The 17,275-nt window shown below is 34.8% G+C and overlaps 1 protein-coding gene across 6 annotated transcripts in view; it reads left to right on the forward strand.

The window, feature by feature from the left end:
- LOC116282436 (protocadherin-15-like) overlaps positions 1–17,275 on the forward strand; it is a 504,558-nt gene that overhangs the window by 346,443 nt on the left and 140,840 nt on the right. For 3 of the 6 annotated variants that reach the window (XR_012077458.1, XR_012077457.1, XM_072971514.1), the window contains exon 5: positions 11,730–11,824. The exons of the other annotated variants lie outside the window; for them this stretch is intronic. The gene's annotated coding sequence lies outside the window, so the exon portion shown is untranslated. The remainder of the gene's footprint in view (positions 1–11,729; positions 11,825–17,275) is intronic. 6 annotated transcript variants of the gene reach the window in all.

A 17,275-nucleotide genomic window follows, 5' to 3' on the forward strand; every position in this document is an offset into this window, starting at 1 on the left:
GTTTAGGATGATAGGAGGACTCCTAGGGAGTTTAATAAGGTATCAAATGGTTGCCTTGAAAGTTAACCCTCTTTGGCATGGGCTTGAAGAATTTAACTTCCCAACTCCTGTGGCCAGTTAATGGAGCCAAGTCATTATGAAATGAAACGCTCTCTTTAATGAATTTCTGGTTATTTGAAGACGTGCTTTGGAAAAATTACTCAGTCAAATGCATTTTTTTTTCAAAAGTGATGACTTCTATACTATAATTAGATCACTATGCTAATACATTAAGTGATTAAAGCTTTTGAGAGACAACTTGCTGAGTCTTGCTGAGGATAAAGATTGGGTGTTACACAGGAGATATGCAATGTGTGCACATCTGAACCTATACATAGATCACTGAATGCAAACATGATCTATGAATGTATTCTATTATTTAATGTACCCGACTCTCCGCTCGCCTCTACACCACTGACAAAGGCTGCCATTTGGTTGTGACTGGAGAAGCTATTTACAGACACTGGTGATGTTTGCGATAGACAGTTCACCTCACAGGATACCTGACACCTCTCTCAAAAAGAGATCTCCTCTCTGATTCCAGTGCTGTGTCCCACTTTACTCTGTCTGACACTATTCTTTCTAAATAGTGCATAGCTGTGAAGTTGCAAATGAAGACATAACCGAAGAATAAAAGAACTTCTATGTGGTCAGTTCCTGATGCAAAAATTGAAGTTCAGAGGGGTTAAGTAACTACAGTCATAGATATTTGCAACTTCACAGCCTCTGTTCTGTTCAGTATACTCTGTCACTTCATTGGCAAGCTTCAGACACAGAAGTAACATGGAGAACCAAAGTACAAAGTATTTTCTCAAAGTTTACCAAATTAAAAGTCCAATTGGAATTGGTAGGAAAAGTGTTTAATATTTCAGATAAACTTACTATATTTTGCTTATTTGAGTCTAGGGAAATAAATTTGTTTGGCAAAATGTTTTTTTTTTTTCAGTTAACTTCTCCATCTAAATAAATAAGATGCTTATAGAATAGAATACAACCTAATAGATTCATGGCCAAATAAAGTCAGATCTCCCTAGAACTTTATCAAGAAATATTTAAGTGTTCCATAATGCAGTTTTTAGGCATGTTGATACTTTGCACAGAGACTGATTTTATTCATGAGCTAAAATATATACTGGGGTTTTAAATTTTCCATGGTCTCTAGAATTCCAAATAGTTAATCAGTCCAGATTATATTTAAACTGTCACTTTCTCAATTCTAGGAAGGCTACAACAAAGCAAATAGAATCAACAAATACTAGCAATTTGAACGATATACTGTGCTGGTATGCAAAACGGAATACAGTGTTTCACACAATACTGGTCTTATTTAACTAAGTATGCTAAGCTTCTGCTTCTGTCCATAGTGTTATGCTGCAGGATAACATGTGTGACTAGTTTTGAAATTTAACTGTGTTGAAATTTTGTCTTTGATGTGGGCTGTTAAATGCAAACAACTTTATTCCCTCTTTGTTTTGAAACTTTATTCAGTTACAATTGGTTATGTCTAAGCACACATACCAAATTGAATAAATTCATGAAACAAATCTAAACAAACAGCTGTTCTAAATTTACTCCAGTGCATTGAGGGAATGTTCAAATACGTTTATTTTACTGACAGTGATTTACATTACCCACTGACTAGGGCCATAAAGAGAAAATCTCTTTAAAATTTGAGGTAGGAACTGAAAGCTATCTTTGTATGTTTCATCCATCTTAACTTTTTCTGTCACACACCTATTACATGTCTGTTGTAAGCACAGAATGCTAAAATCTGTTTTACTGCATCATGAAGGTCAAAGTTCATCCAAAATTCCCATCTCTATTACTTCCCGTCTGAATTTAGTTATCATGATAGTAAATGGAAGGATGTAAATTTTGATATAACTCAGAAAATGATTAATTCACTGTAGTGTTTCAGTTTTAGATGTATGTTAATCCTCAACCCAATTGGTTATCTCTACTCTCACAGTTTTACTGGAATAGTATTTGTCATAGCAATATGAATGCTAAATTTCTGCGCCCTCAGTTTTGTAATGTCAGAGCCCCAGTGGAACTTCTCCCAGCCATAGAACTGGCTCCACCATCAACGTTGCTCTCCTTTACTTGGACTTATGTACAGAGTTCTTTCTCTCCTCTACTATAAATATCAGAACTTTTCTGGGATATTGTCTACGGTACTTGAACTTTTTCAGAACATCCCTGCTTACTGCAAGCCCTTTTAAAATGCATCTTTTCCCCATCAGTGTAATATTTCTTTATATGTCACTTCCACTGTCTCATGTCTCTACTATTAGAATTTTTTAACATTTTATTTAACAATCTTGTTTAAAATAATACATTTTAAAACGTTTTGTTTGAAATTGGAGGACAGATTTTTTTTCCTCTAAACCTGAATGCTTGACAAAGATTTTAGCTCTTTTTCCATTTTCCTACAGGCAGGTTCTTGGTTATGTAGATACAGTGTATTTTCTTTATCTCCTCTGAGGCCTATATTGACAAATTGATAACTGAATGGAAAATATCAGATGATTTCATAATATCATGTAAAGAAAAAAACTAAATTCTATTCTCTCAACATTTAAATTTAGGATTGCCTCAGAAGACCTTACTACCCTGACAGTACCTAAAATAAATATCTGTAGGTATTTCAAAATTCAACAATATTTAATACATGCTTTCAAAATCAAGGGCAGAAAAGGCAGAACCAATTAAACATCATACAAATCTAAGCACCATTACTGATGAAAGATCTGGAAATCAACTTATGAGAAATGACTATAGAAACAGAGGGTACTGTACATAAAAAAAAGACACTTCATTGAAAATTCAGTTGTTTCCAATTCTGAAAGGTTAATTTTTTTAATTGAATAACTTTTGCTGCATAGCTATGACACTGGAACTAAGATTGAAAAAGATAACCTATGTTTGGGTTTCAGTAATGTTAAACTACATGATTAGTGCATGTATTTTTAATTGGGCTTTTGAGGAAGTGAGCTGACATTTCTGGACATTTATAAGCAGAGAAAAGCTTAATAGAAATCATGGATATTATAGAAGTGATTATTTTAGTGTAATATTGACTATATAATAGACTTTAAGGTTTATATCTACTCAAAATAACTTGGTTCTTCAGTTTTCACACACGTAATAGCAGAGACGTTTTGATTCTTTGTGCTTTCCTTATTGTATTACCCTGGGAATGGACGTCTATGGCTTGTACAAGGCCGTATGAGTCTAAGAAATTTGTAGTGACAATTTATTCCGTTTCAGTAATGAAGGTTACTTGTTTCCAAGTGTTAAAGGTGCAAGTTTGTCATCAGATTAAAGGGAATATCACTAGACATAGTCACACAATCAGTATTCAAAAGAAATGGTATTAGAGTCTTCCCAATGCTGCTTCAACGATATGCTGCAGTGACTTGAAGTATCGAAGGAAGGGTGTTTTCTTTCTTTGGAGTGATAAATAGATTAATCAGTGGTACTGAACTCTTCTTGACTAGTTATTCAGGTCTAGAACGTGAATAGCCTGAGTTTGCATCAAGGAAGCAAACTTTAGAAGAATCTTAAGGCACTTCTAAATACAGTGTGTGCACACTGTCAGACACAGGAATGTCGTCCCTCAGGTACAGGTGATCCAGTGTCCTGGTTTTCCCACAGCAGGCCCAGTTTATACTTGCTTTACAATTATTCACAGCACTTCATTTCACTCTCAGAAGTATTCCTAGTGTGGAACAAAACTAAAGCTGCCACAAAACATCCTACTGCTAATCATAAAATTGGAAATGCAAATGATTAGGTGGTAGATTAAGAAAACCAAAAAAATCAGATCGTTAAGTAAAGAAGAGAAATGAGATGAAAACTTTCTGCTTAGTGTTTCTCATTGTTTTATTTTTTCAGCTCACATAAGTGGAATTTCATTGTAGACTAAGTATATCTTGCAACACTAGTTAGAAAAACACTTCTGTTCTGCCTCTTCCACTTTGTGGCAACAAGCATGGCCACATGGGAGCAGAAGCTAGAGGGGACGGATAATTCAGAATCCTTTTGACACAAACAGGCTGAGCTCTAGCCTGTGGCCATTGTAAAGGCCGTTACTTCCTGCAGCAGCCAGTAGATAGTGAACAGGCTAATAATAACATAATATATTGCTATTCCAAAGCTCTGGGTGGTGGGTAATGCAGTCTTGAGAGAGGAGTGTTTCACTTAGAAATTTAACCAGCAGTGAGAATCCAAGTATCACTGCCATTAAATAACAGTAACTAAACATGATTAATTTTGAAACTGGCAGTATCCATCACAATACTTGTCCAGTGCTATTTATTGATTTCTCAGTGTTTGTAGCCCTTAGACACAAGCTCCTGTCACTAGGTAACTGATGTTTCATTTACCAGTTTTATAAAGAAAGAATCATCTCATGGTCCTCCTCTGGAGTGGGGACTGACAGCATCGATTGGAATTAGTGCAATCTGAGGAAGAAGGATTACTCAGACTTTTGCTTGGTAGGATCATGATAATATCTTTGTGAATTGCTATTTTATAGAAGACATAGTATTCAATTGAGGATTGTTAGTAATTGTTAAGACTTGTGACAGGCATATCACTAAGGGCTCTTTATCATTTAATCCTCATAACAATAGGAGGTAGATACTATTACTTTTAAAATTATAGTAATAATTATTATCCTCAGATCTATTTTACAGAAAATAAAACAGGCTTAAAGAGATTAAGCAATGTTATCTTTTGATGGAAACATATATTTACTAATATGTAATCATGTGTAAACATATTTCCCACTCTCCTTAATTCATCCAAGAATAAGTGCAGAAAATTGGAACCAAGCGTTAACATTCTTCATTTACAATTAATTAATTAATGAAATAAGCAAGCAAGCAGTTTCTATAGCATGTGATTTAATTTCAGACACTATGAGGAATATATCTGAAAACATCTTGTTTTACTGGTGCAGCAACTGATTTCTAACTGGAAAAAAGGATAACTTCCACATAATACATCATTTGCCTTTCTTCTTCTCTGGAGTGAAAGAAAATAATCAATGACTGTGAAAATTTAAAGCAAAAATCTATAGCCATGTCTCCAATAGTCAATCTAGAATTATTCCTCCCCAAAACCAGGGCACTTCACACCAGGATATCTAGCTCAAAATCTGAACATTTAAAAGTCAGGAAATTGTGAAAAGCAAGTGCTTGTTTCTGTGATTTTGTTCCTGTTTTTCAGTGATCATTAGAATTCTTAGAGCTCATTATCTGGGAGAACAGTAATGAAATTCCACTGAGGTACTCTAGGAATGAAGGTGACTACACACACACACACACACACACACACACACACACACACACACACACACACACTTTATTCTGGCCTCTATGGGGGTGATGCTGACTATCTTTAAAGGGTGTGTGATCAGCAGTTAAATATTTAAAGTTGTGCAGTTTAGAGCCTAGAAGGATGCTAGTACTATGAGAATTAGCAAAACAAGAGCTGAGAGACAGTCTAGATACTTGAGTAAAATAGTGATATTGGAAAAAGAAAAGAAAGAGAGATTTAAACCAATAGCAGTAAAAATTTACAGGGCTGGTAGAATGTCAGAAAGCAGAGACAATAAGAATGAGCAGCAAGTGGATTAATAGTGAAAAGGAAGATGAATTTTATATCTGAAGCCTCCTTCAAAAGATTTTAGATCTGTATTTTTAAAACGTGGACGCCCCCGACTGTAGTTAAATATAAAAATGACATATTGTCACCATCATTTTATCCTCCTAATAAAACTAATTAAGTAAACAGTCATTTCTCAGAAATACTACCAAACTACTTTTTTCCAAAGCTACTGACATTTCTACATCCATATCTTAATTACTACCTTGGTTTTGCATGTTTTAATTTATTTGCAAAGAAAGTTAATTTTTACAGTTTTGATTAATTCTCTCTGAAGTTTTTAGGTGCTGCTACATAATAAATAGTTCTTTCTGACTCATACAAAACTCCTTTCCCAAGAGCTCCCTTGTGTAAGGAAACTCCACCCAAGAATGAAAGTGATGCTTCACAGATTTACATACAAACACACATACTTTATTCTAGTCAATTACAAAGGGGGGGACTAGAAATTTGAAACATGACCATGTCAGCAATCTCTTTTCTGTATTTATAGACTCATTGTAAGCTCTTTTTCAGCATCAAGACTGAAACGTTTCTGCATTTTATATACATTTACATAGATGATATTAATGTTATTTAGTAAGTTACATATCATATCTTCTCAATGAAACCTACTTAGCTGTAAGACTCAGCATGTTTGTCACAGTCTAACTGGACTTATCTCCTTTACTGGTTGCAAATAGAATAACACATATAAGTCATGCCCCTTCATTTTATATCTAGTGTGCCTGAAATCCACTCTGCATTGTTGTCAGAGTGATTTATCTACAATATGAAACTGACTTTATCATCCTTCTGTTTATCATGTCTGTGTCTCTATTTGTGATCATCCATATATGGCATCCAACTTATCCTTTGTATCACAATCCTGGTCTGCTTCCCTGGCCTTATTCTGAGGCATTCTCCAACTTGATGATTACATTTTAACAATATAGAACTGTTATTAGTTCCTCAAACACATTTATGTCTTTTACAGTTGTCTGCATTTATTCATGCTTTTCCCTCTGCCTAAAACATGACAGCCTCTTGCACTTACTTGTCTAATTCATTACCTACAGTTAAAGTTTAGTTAGCTAATATCCAAAAAGATATTCTTGATCTAGTGGACTAGGCAAAATGCCCCTGCTCTGAGTTTATATAGTGATACTGTTAGCCGACAGAGATCCCCAAATTGGAAAGCTCACCGAAGGTGCAGGTCCTTGCCCGCCAGTTGAGAAAAAATTCTCAGCAGAGGCCGAGGGTCAACGTCAAAGGCAGGCTGCTTTGTTGCTCAGAAGAGAAAAAGGAAAGAAAAGCACTCTACTGGGAAGTCATCAGCCAAGAGGGCCATCTGAGACAGCTCCAGCTCTGGGTTGGGCCACGTGGGCTTATACTGGGGACTTCTGCCATCATGTCCTCGGTCCAGGTGTGCTGGAGCATATCACCTCTTTGTTTAGTCCTTGTGTGGGCTTTTCTGGCTGTTGTCATGGCATTTGTCAACTCCCATGGTGCTGGTGGGTGTGTCATTTAGCATGATAATGCATTACAGTGAGTGTATAAAGATTCAAAATATCCTGGAAGCCAGATCTTCTTCCACTTTGGGCCCAGTTGGTTCTAACCAGTTCTTGGTTTTTCTCTTTGCAGTTTCCTCCTGGGATATAGGAGTAATTGGTTTCCATTTGAGGGAAGAGCAAGGGTATGATCTCGGGGGCAACAGCTTGGGTAGCAGTTATTGAGATTACTGAAGGGGAGGCTGGGGAAGAGATCTGGTCATCCTGCAGTTTAGTGTTTTCCCTCTGGTGGCAGTTGTAGTCTCTGTAACTCAGGAATGTGCGTCAGACACTGAGTCTGTGACTCTCTGTCCTTATCATCAACTGTTTGTGCCTGCTCTTTTATGACTCAGGGAGGCCTGGGAGACTTCAGCTATTCCATAAACAAGACGCAGGGGTTGGGGCAAGGGGTGTGCAGGGTCCTACTCAGTCTCATCATTGCTTAACTTTCTCAAAATTATGTTTATGTGTTTCTTTATTCATTTGATTGAAATTCCTTGATGCTGGAACACATGTAGTTTTCATCTTGATATGCTCATCACCGAGCATTGTGTCGGGCACTCTTGGTGGTAATGCATATTTGTTGAAGTGAAACAGCCAAAGCTTTTTATGAAATTGGAATCAGAATTTTGTTACAAACCAGTGTAAGGTATTTCTTGCCTTCAGCATCTTCTTCACACTTTACACAGAACTCAAGTCCAGGTGGTTTATAAACTTAATAGGAATTCTGGAAGATACCATATGAGAGTATCCTCATAAACTTGGTTGAAGAGTGATTTCTTACATGAGAAACTGAAGCACTTGCCATGGTGAAAATGTTGACTGAAAAAATGCACAACTTAAAAATTGAGAATTATGTCTTATTGAGTGGACTGGCTGAGGACTTAAGCCTGAGAGGCAGCCTGTCCTTGAAAAAGGAGTCAAGATATACAGGATTTTTTGCAACAAAAACCAGGTAGTCAGAACATCAAAAATTACTGTTAATTAAAGAAAACCAGGCATCTCAAGTTAATGAATTTAGTGCTTTTCTATGAATGGGAAGATGCAAGAATCTGGGCTCACTGAAATCATTCTTTTGACATGCACCTTAACTATCTAGGGCCAGCATCTTGTTTTTCTCCGCCTGAATCCCCTCAGGGCACAAAGTCAAGGGTGGCTGCTGTGGCTAATGGCTTGATGGCCTTTGTTTACTGATAGGGACAGTGACATCTTTTGTCCACGAAAGATAGGTAAATCGTGGTATGTTAAAATAAAAAATACTCATGAAAATACATAATTAAGATAGGGAGAAGACAATTCATAGAGTGGAAGAATATATTTGTAACATATGTAATTAAAAAAGAGTTAATGGACACTACAGTTTTCTTACTGATTTATTGGAGTTTCCTATATATACCCCTGGAGAATAACGGGCAAGAGGCTTCAATTAGAACCTCAGAAGGAGGCTATCCCAATGGGCAGTAAACTTATGAAAAGGAGTCCAACTTTATGAGGACAATGCAAATTAAAACTGCGACTAGGTACTATTACACACCCACGAAAAGGGCTAAAATTGAAAGAAAAGGAAAACAAAGTAGTTGCAAAGATGTGAATTATACAGAATTTTCAAGACTGCTTCTGGTGTAAATATGTGAAATCACTTTAAAAAATGATTTGACTTTATCTTCTAAATTAAATTAATATATATGCTATGATCTCAAAATTTCCATCCTTCCAAGATAGTCATCAGAATTGAACTACTGAAAACAATGCTGCTAGGAACGTGCTCCAAACTCAATGACCATCAACAAGAGAATAAATTGAATTAATTATGGTAAATGAATAATATATACCCACAGATTACAACTAAATTAATGTTTACATCCTTCTGCAAGAATATAGATTGATTTAACTAACAAATGTTGGGCATCATTAGCCACACATACACACATACACACAGTTTTATATCATTTCCATAACATTAAATAACAAACAAAGCTAATTTTTGCTATTAGAAGCCAAAGGGGAAGAAGTATGGCAGGGGTTTCTAATATAATTTCTCTTTATCTGCATATAGTGTTTTCATGGGTGTGTTCATTCTGTGTTAATTTACTGATCTGTACTATTAAATTTGTACATTTTTTTGTAAAGTATAGTGTATTCATCAACATTCTCCAGAGAAACAGAACCAATAGAAGGGATACATATGTACACATACATATCTATGTCTATCTCTATGTCTGTCTGTCTATCTATCTATCTAAAGAACAAGAAAGAGAAATGTATAAGAGACTTATAGGAATGGGTCACGTGGTTATAGAGGCCAAGAAATCCCACAGCTGGTGTTTGCAAGCTGTAGAACTAGGAAAGCCAGTGGTGTAATTCAGTTGGAAACCAACGGCTTAAGAATTCAAGGAGCAAACGTGTAAATTCTAATCTGAGTCTAAAGGCCCAAGAGCCATGAGTGCTAGTGCCTGAGCGCAGGAGAAGATGGATGTCCCAGCTCAAGCAGAGAGTTAATTAGCCCTTACTCTGTTGCGGCAATTAGGTTCTTGTCTCATCACAGAAAGAATTCAGAGATGAAACATGGAGATCAAAAAAGTAAAGTGAGGATTTATTAAGTGAAAGGATGCTCTCAAGGTGGGGGCAGACAGGCTCAGGTAAGCAGGTGTGCTGAGTTTCTTTGGCAAGCTGGTTACATAGGGTGTAAAAATGAATAGGTGGAATATTCACTGGGGAGAGAAGGGTTTGGTTGTAAATTCCCTAATTTTCATCCCAGCTCCACCTTCCCAAGGAGAGGAGGGATTTTTGTCCTTATTTAGTCTTGGTCGGAAGTGTCATGGTGTCGGTGCATGATGGGTACTTCTAATCTGCAAGGCTAATTGTATTGTAATGAGAGCATAATGTAATGGACACTGGAGATTTCTGCTTTTTCCCACCTTTCTTTCCCTGCCTTCAGGACACTTGTCATCCCAAAATGTGTGATTTCTTAGTCTGGAGGTTTCTGCTTTTCCGTCTCTGCCCAAGGACCCCCATTGTTCACAGGATATACGGTTTCCTGCCATTTGGCCCATGCCCCACCTGCCTTCTCTGCTCATATCTCCTATCTGTTATAACAATTCCAACTTTTTCTTATATTTGGACCCTCAAAGAATTGGTTGATGGCCACTGTCTTGGCCACTGTAAACTTAAGTCTGCTGATTCAAATACTAATCTCTTTCAGACATACCCTCATGGATACACCCAGAAAAAAATTGTTTTACCAGTTATCTGGGCATCCCTTACACCAATCAAATTGATATATTAACCATCACATATGCTATACTTAAAATGTATAATATTTAAAATATTTTAGGGTCCTGTGAAACCAATATTATTGCATGTAGTTAGTATGAATTTAAGTTGGTGAGAATGTTTATGAAGGGAAACTCATGTGTTTGAGTATAGAAGTAGTATTAAATTCTACTTCTAAGAATTTTTCTAAAGGAAATGGTCATTGCTATACTATAAATGATTAAGAATGTACCTCACAGTATTAATTGATATAGCTAATCATTCCTGTCTTTAAAAATGACACCATTGTCTACTTGGATTTCAAACCCTATACCTATGAATTATTTTTATATCTCCCTCTTGCCATTAACTCCATATCTAATTCAATCCCAGAGCTATTCATTTTACTGTATCTACTACTTCTTGTTCACTGTTCCAGTCTCTCATCTCCAACCTTTTCTGCATCCATTCAACACTTCCTAATATCCATTCTTCAAACAAATGGTCTTTTTAAAGATTAGATTTTATCACTTTCCTGCATATAGTCCTTTGGACAAAAGGAGGGGGCTACAATATAATGTGCCCTCTAGATACTCGTAATAACAATGCCCTGATTTCTCTTATAGGAATTACTACTATCTGGATTTTTTTTTCAATTTCTGCAATAGAATGTAGGCTCTAGGAGAAGAGAGTACTCCCAGTGCAATAAACAGAGGGAAAAGATGATAGTGACTGTAGAACAAATCTGAATGCCCATAGTATATTTAGAGTATTATGTGAAGTATTATGTAGTCATTAAAAATACTGAGGGTGAACATTTCTTCACACAAAAAATGATTCAATGTCTTATTTTCTTTCCTCAATGTGGAAGTTTAACTATTTTAAGGCTTTTACTGAGCATCATTTGAAAGAATATATTTAGAAGTAACTTAGCAAAAACCTATACAAAATAATTAAGGTGCAGCTGAATTTTATACATTAATGTCCCCATCTGTTTTCAACCATATAATGACTAATTTACCAGTAAAATACCTTTATGAAATATTAAGAGAACAAAGAAATTAAGAAGTATTTATCTCCATTAAGATGTTAAATTGGGTAACATTCCAAGTGTATTATTAGAATACATTAAAATCTGCATATGTTGGTATATTTCCCCCTAATATTCAATACAGGGAATGCTAGATAAAAGTATAGTATGATGAAAATTAAATCCAGTCGTTTTCTATTTATAAGGCTAAGATTCTCCCATCCTTTTGCTGCCACCCCTCTGCCTGCATTGCTGTTGGCTATACATTAGAGTATGAAGAGAACTACTGAGTTGTTTCAAGGTGAGATGGAACTGCAAAGTTATAATTATCATCATAATACAGTACAAATTGTTTACTAATCTGATGGAAATCATGTAGAAATCCTTTTCTTCAGAACTCTTGTTACTACCTGGTTATATTCATTTAAGATAGGGTGTTAATAATGAAATGTACATGGTGTCCAGTTCACAGCACGTTAATGACTTTTATTCCAAAAGTGGCAGACTTCTGTGACATAATTTGATAAAGATGTGTTGAACTAATTTTTCTTTTAGGTGTAACCTATATTTCAGAATTTTCAACCCTTTTACAAAATACCTCACCTTTTAAAGCTGGCAACATTATTGATAAAGATTTTGAAATATAATGTGAATGTATCATATTGTCTGAAGCCTATTTTTTTTAAAGCATTTGTCAACTGCTATTGGCAGTTCAGGCACTAGATCTTTTAAAACAAATTTAGGGCAAGCTTAGGCTCTTTTTTTCACCTTCTAAGGAGAAAGATGTTCATGAACACACTCACTTGATTAATGCTGACTTTTCCTTTTAAGTAGGAAGGAGGAAGAAATTTTTCCTATTTAGTTCTTTAGTCAAGGAGCTGTTTCTTGAGGACATGGTAAAAATCACCATAATTATCAAAGGTAACTTCAATAAGAAACTGGGACACAAATGACACTAGCAACAGTTAAAGAATGACTGCTCTCTATCTGTAAGAGATAAGGTGGCTCAATTGTGGAAGAAATTATAAAAGGTACTTGGTAAATGTTGGCTATCATGTGCCAGGCACCATGTTAGCATATTTATTTGTAATTTCTGAATTCTCTGTATCTAAACAGAATAGCTATTAGTATCTTCATTTTTCAAGTGATAAAATTGAGAGTAAGGAATTTTTTTCCTTACTGAAAGAGGTTAGGTGATGGATCAAAGTTACACAGCTTTTAAATGACTTAGGGGAGATTTACACCAGGTTCTAGCAGGCATCACATCTGAGGATCTTTGGATGACAAAGATGACTTGCATGACAAATATCCCATCTCACTCCCTTTCTTCTGGCAGGTGTAGCAAGTAATTGACAGCTTTTGTTTCTGCTCAGCAACATGCACTCTAAAAATATTTTAAACACAGAATCTACATAGCACTTACCTATTGAGAAGATCTCATACCATGATAAAAACAAAGGAAATATTCTATCAAAATCTGCCAGATATTCTTTTCTAATTTTCCTTGGGTGGTTTCATGTCAGTGTATCTGTGAGTGGTCTTTTAACTCTTTCAAGAAACTCATTTACATATTCCTTTATCCCAACCTTTCAAATATTACATTGCTTCTAGTTTCCAAACTTCTTAAATTTTCTTCTAGCCCATGAAATCAATCTATCTGGGAGAGATTTCTAGCCATATGAATGCCGACTCTGTTTTCTTATAATTCTCTGCTGGGATGACTTACCCTTCCTCTAGGTGGCTGTGACTGGGGTGATGAAAGGATGATTTTTCCAGATAAACATTTTCCCTCTTGATTGCTTCATTGGTTTTAAGCATCACCTATCTCATATTAAGTCTTTCTCTCCAAATAAGTATTGATTTAGGAGTCTTTCTGTCAATGATAAGGAGAGATACAGAATCCCACTCAATAGAGAACTTAGCAAGTGGCCTCAATTGTGTCTAGGTGTCTGGCCTAAATTGTGTCTAAGTGTCTTATAGAATACGAAATGACCAATCAATGGAAGAAGGTTTTTAATGTAAGAAACCTTCCTTCCCTCCTTCCTTCCTTCTTTCCTTCCTTTCTTTTCTTTTTTTCTTCCTGTCTCTCTTTTTTTGATATATCTTGAGAGGTTATAAATGGAATGAGCAAAATTAAGCACAGACATTTCTATAGGGGTTGAAAAACGCAAGTGTACAAAGATGTATATATGTACATCAATATTCATCACACTGTGCATTGTAGAAAACTCGAAACAATATAAATATCTAATATAATCAGTTAAATAAATTCAACTGCAATCTCAAGAGAATCATGTATTTTCATTATTAATGAAAACTTAGATTTATATATAGATATATTCTTACACATATTTCTAAATTTAAAAGGTCACATTATATAAACAAAATAGTTTCAAAGCAAAATATCTGGTCTGATGCTACTATATGTTTTTAAAACTCTCAAGAATAAATTAATAATAATAACATGTTATCTTTGAAATTTATGATGATTTACCCTTTTCATCCTATTTGATAATCTAGGGTTGCTAATTCTTATCTATCAAAAAGTCAGCCATTATATAATTACTACAAAAAAAACTCTGCAAAGATTTAGTAACAAAAGTTGACAGATTCCCTCTTCATCCCACAAGACAATAGCTTGATGGACAGGGAAGATATTGAGGAAAAAGACACAGAGATAAAAACATTCCTGAAGAGATGTGAAACTATGTTATTTAAGTTTCTGGAATGGTTATATAAGTAAAAATAAAAAAACATAAGGAATGACCATGCTGAAGTAGAATTTAAAGTAGAAATTTAGTGTAGAAATTAAAATCCTCTAATAGTTACTTACTAGGAGTAATCTGTTAGGTCAGAAATGAGTAATGGGAAGGTTTTGGCTTTCAGCTACCAATGTTAGTTTTCCCACTTTTTTTCTGACACCGATACCAGATTTAAAATGCATTTTAATACAAATGTGCAATGTTTTGTAGCTAATTAATAAAGAGGGTATGTTCCTGTAATTTACTTCATCTTAAAAATAACATATAGCCTTTACTGCAAATACAGCCTATTTGGCAATTACACATGTTGTTCTTAATGATGATTGTTGTATTATTTTGAAGTATTCTATTCATTGATTTTTAGTTAGTTAGATTTGGACACATTTCTCCTCAGTCCATTCTTCTTACTTTAGGACAGAAACCATGTCCTCTTATAATGCTTAGCTCATATAACATAGTAGGTTTATTCATTTATTTTGAGGATTCATTTAAAGTGTTGGTTCATTTATTCCACAGGTTTTGTGGAAAGAAATTTTCTTATAACTTTAAAAAAGTTGAATTTTGTCACATTCAGTCTTGACACTGACCATGTTAAATTTTACCATTGGTTGTTACTGACATCCTTTATCGTGCATCTTGACATTTGACTATGTCCATACCGTCTTCTAAACAGACTAAACCCTTCCAAAATTGACCACACTGTGTTCATTTCTATTCAGATCATTTTTTATTTGTAATCTCAAAGCCTACCATAATAACGCTATAACACAAAAGGTAATTCTTGTTGAGAACTTATATGCTAAAATACTTATGTGTATCATTTCATTTTAATCCTTGGACTGTTACAATTATTCCTAATTTTATAGGTGAGACGGCTGAGAATAGGAGAGCTTATTTTATTCACAGTGGGGAATCCTGAACTGAAGCTCAGGCCTACCTGAATCTAAATTCTTGGTCTTAAACATGTTTCTTGGAGAAAACAAATTATACAATTTTTTTTTCCTTGCCTCCTTTGTCAGTCTCTGATAATCACAGTAATTCCATTAATGGTGTAAGCTGACTGACAGCCACTGAAGTGTGAAAACTGCCTCACTAGTAATTATCTGAGCATTAACTCCTATATTTTTGAACATGGCCCCTCTTCCATCCAAGACTCCATCTGGTCAATTCTAGATCTAAAAGTTACAGTATTTCTCCCTCCGTTTGAAAATAGTTCTTTAGGGAAAGATGAGTAATATGAAGTTGTAGATTTCACTGGAAGTTAAGTTACAGGAAAAAGTACTACACTTTTAGAGATTATTTTTTCCTTCAGAAACAAAATTAGAGAATCAGTAGCCCAACCTGGCTCTGAAGTTTCCACTACTCTTTTAATCCAATAGGGTTAAAAAAAAAAAAAGATTCTAGTCAAAAGATTAAGAAGCCCAGGTCTCAGAAGATGCTGCCACTATAAAATGAGACCATTGCTTTTTAAAATAGAATTAAGTGACATACAGTGTTTCTACAGAGTGGTAGTCTTTAGAATTTCAATTACACACTTTAAATCAAGAGTTCATTTATTTATATAAAGTTAGGTAGAACTAACTATAAGGAAAGAGACATACAAAAAGCCTCAGTTGTCAAGATTATCATTCTTCCCAGTTCAAAAAAGAGAGACAAGGAGAATTCATGTTAAGAATGCCTGTCATTTACCTGAATGCTTATTTTGCGTCTATATTTATGTTGAGCATGTGACATCTCATCTCACCTGATCTTTAGTTCACCATTTTCATTTTGTTGGTGCTGTACCTGAGACTGGAGTTCTTACCTGATGGAAGAGTTTATTGAGTTCTTCATCAAAGGTGTTTGGAATTATTCTGCTTTAGGTTTAAGAGTAGCTTAGGCATATGACTTAGTTTAAAAAATTATGGAACTTAGATTTCTAGATTTTACATAAGTGAAATCACAAGCTTTAAATATTTTTAATTTGTGGGCTATTTTCTGTGCATGAGCTGGATCAGAAAAGGCTAAATCAGAGAACAAGAATGTTTAACCCAATTAGATTTCATCTACAAAGCATCTGACTGGAGAGGAAATCAAAACTTAAGTGCCTGAGAAATTATTTTGATTTTGAGAGTTTATGCAGTAAGAGATAATTTAAATCTCTGAATTAAAATCCTTCTGGAAACAAAAGTATACTAGTTTCAAGAGTTAAATAGCAGTAACAGTTCCATAGATAGATTGAATGTATGATTGCTTTTTAATATATATACACACATATAAAATATAGTATATATGTGTATCATATGACCACATTAGGCACAGAGACGATATCAGTGTAGATATGATCTTGCCTTTGAGATGTGCTTCATATATATGTATATATATACGTGTGTGTAATATACAGTGAATATATTTAGCTTTATAAGAGGATGCACAGGTAAGAATTGGAAATGGCACATCCTGTGAACTTGCTCTAAATGAAGAAAGTAGTTTACAATTTCAGTTCACTGCATGCAGATGAATATAATAAATAAAGCTAAAAGACACTGTGAATCATATTTCAAAATTATGTATTGTTATTTTTCTCATAGCAGCAAACTGGGAACAAATAAAAATTACTGGAGACATTTTAAATTATCAGGTTTGAAATATAGTTAAAATGAAATATTACCTTGAATTTCATAGGAATATAAAAATGCATTCTTTTTTCCTGTGAAATGGCTGAAGAATTTCTATTATGCTCTAATTATGTTGAAAGATCATGTGATTTCTATTTCTACAATTTGGTGGTTTCTCTGTCCTGCTCCCCACCCTCCCAAAAAAAGACTGTAGTCAGTAAAGCTAAATTTCTGAGTGACAAACTCTGTAAGTTGAAAGCCTACCGAAGACTTTCCAAAGCTGTCAAACTCTTTCTCTAAGTCACATTAAAGAATAGCAGGCAAGGTGTAAAGATATTTCTTATTCAGAAATCCAGTTTCCTTGAAGGAAGATGTTATATCTACAGTGTCTGT

The sequence above is a fragment of the Vicugna pacos genome, chromosome 11 (assembly GCF_048564905.1).
Source record: "Vicugna pacos chromosome 11, VicPac4, whole genome shotgun sequence".
Taxonomy (NCBI): domain Eukaryota; kingdom Metazoa; phylum Chordata; class Mammalia; order Artiodactyla; family Camelidae; genus Vicugna; species Vicugna pacos.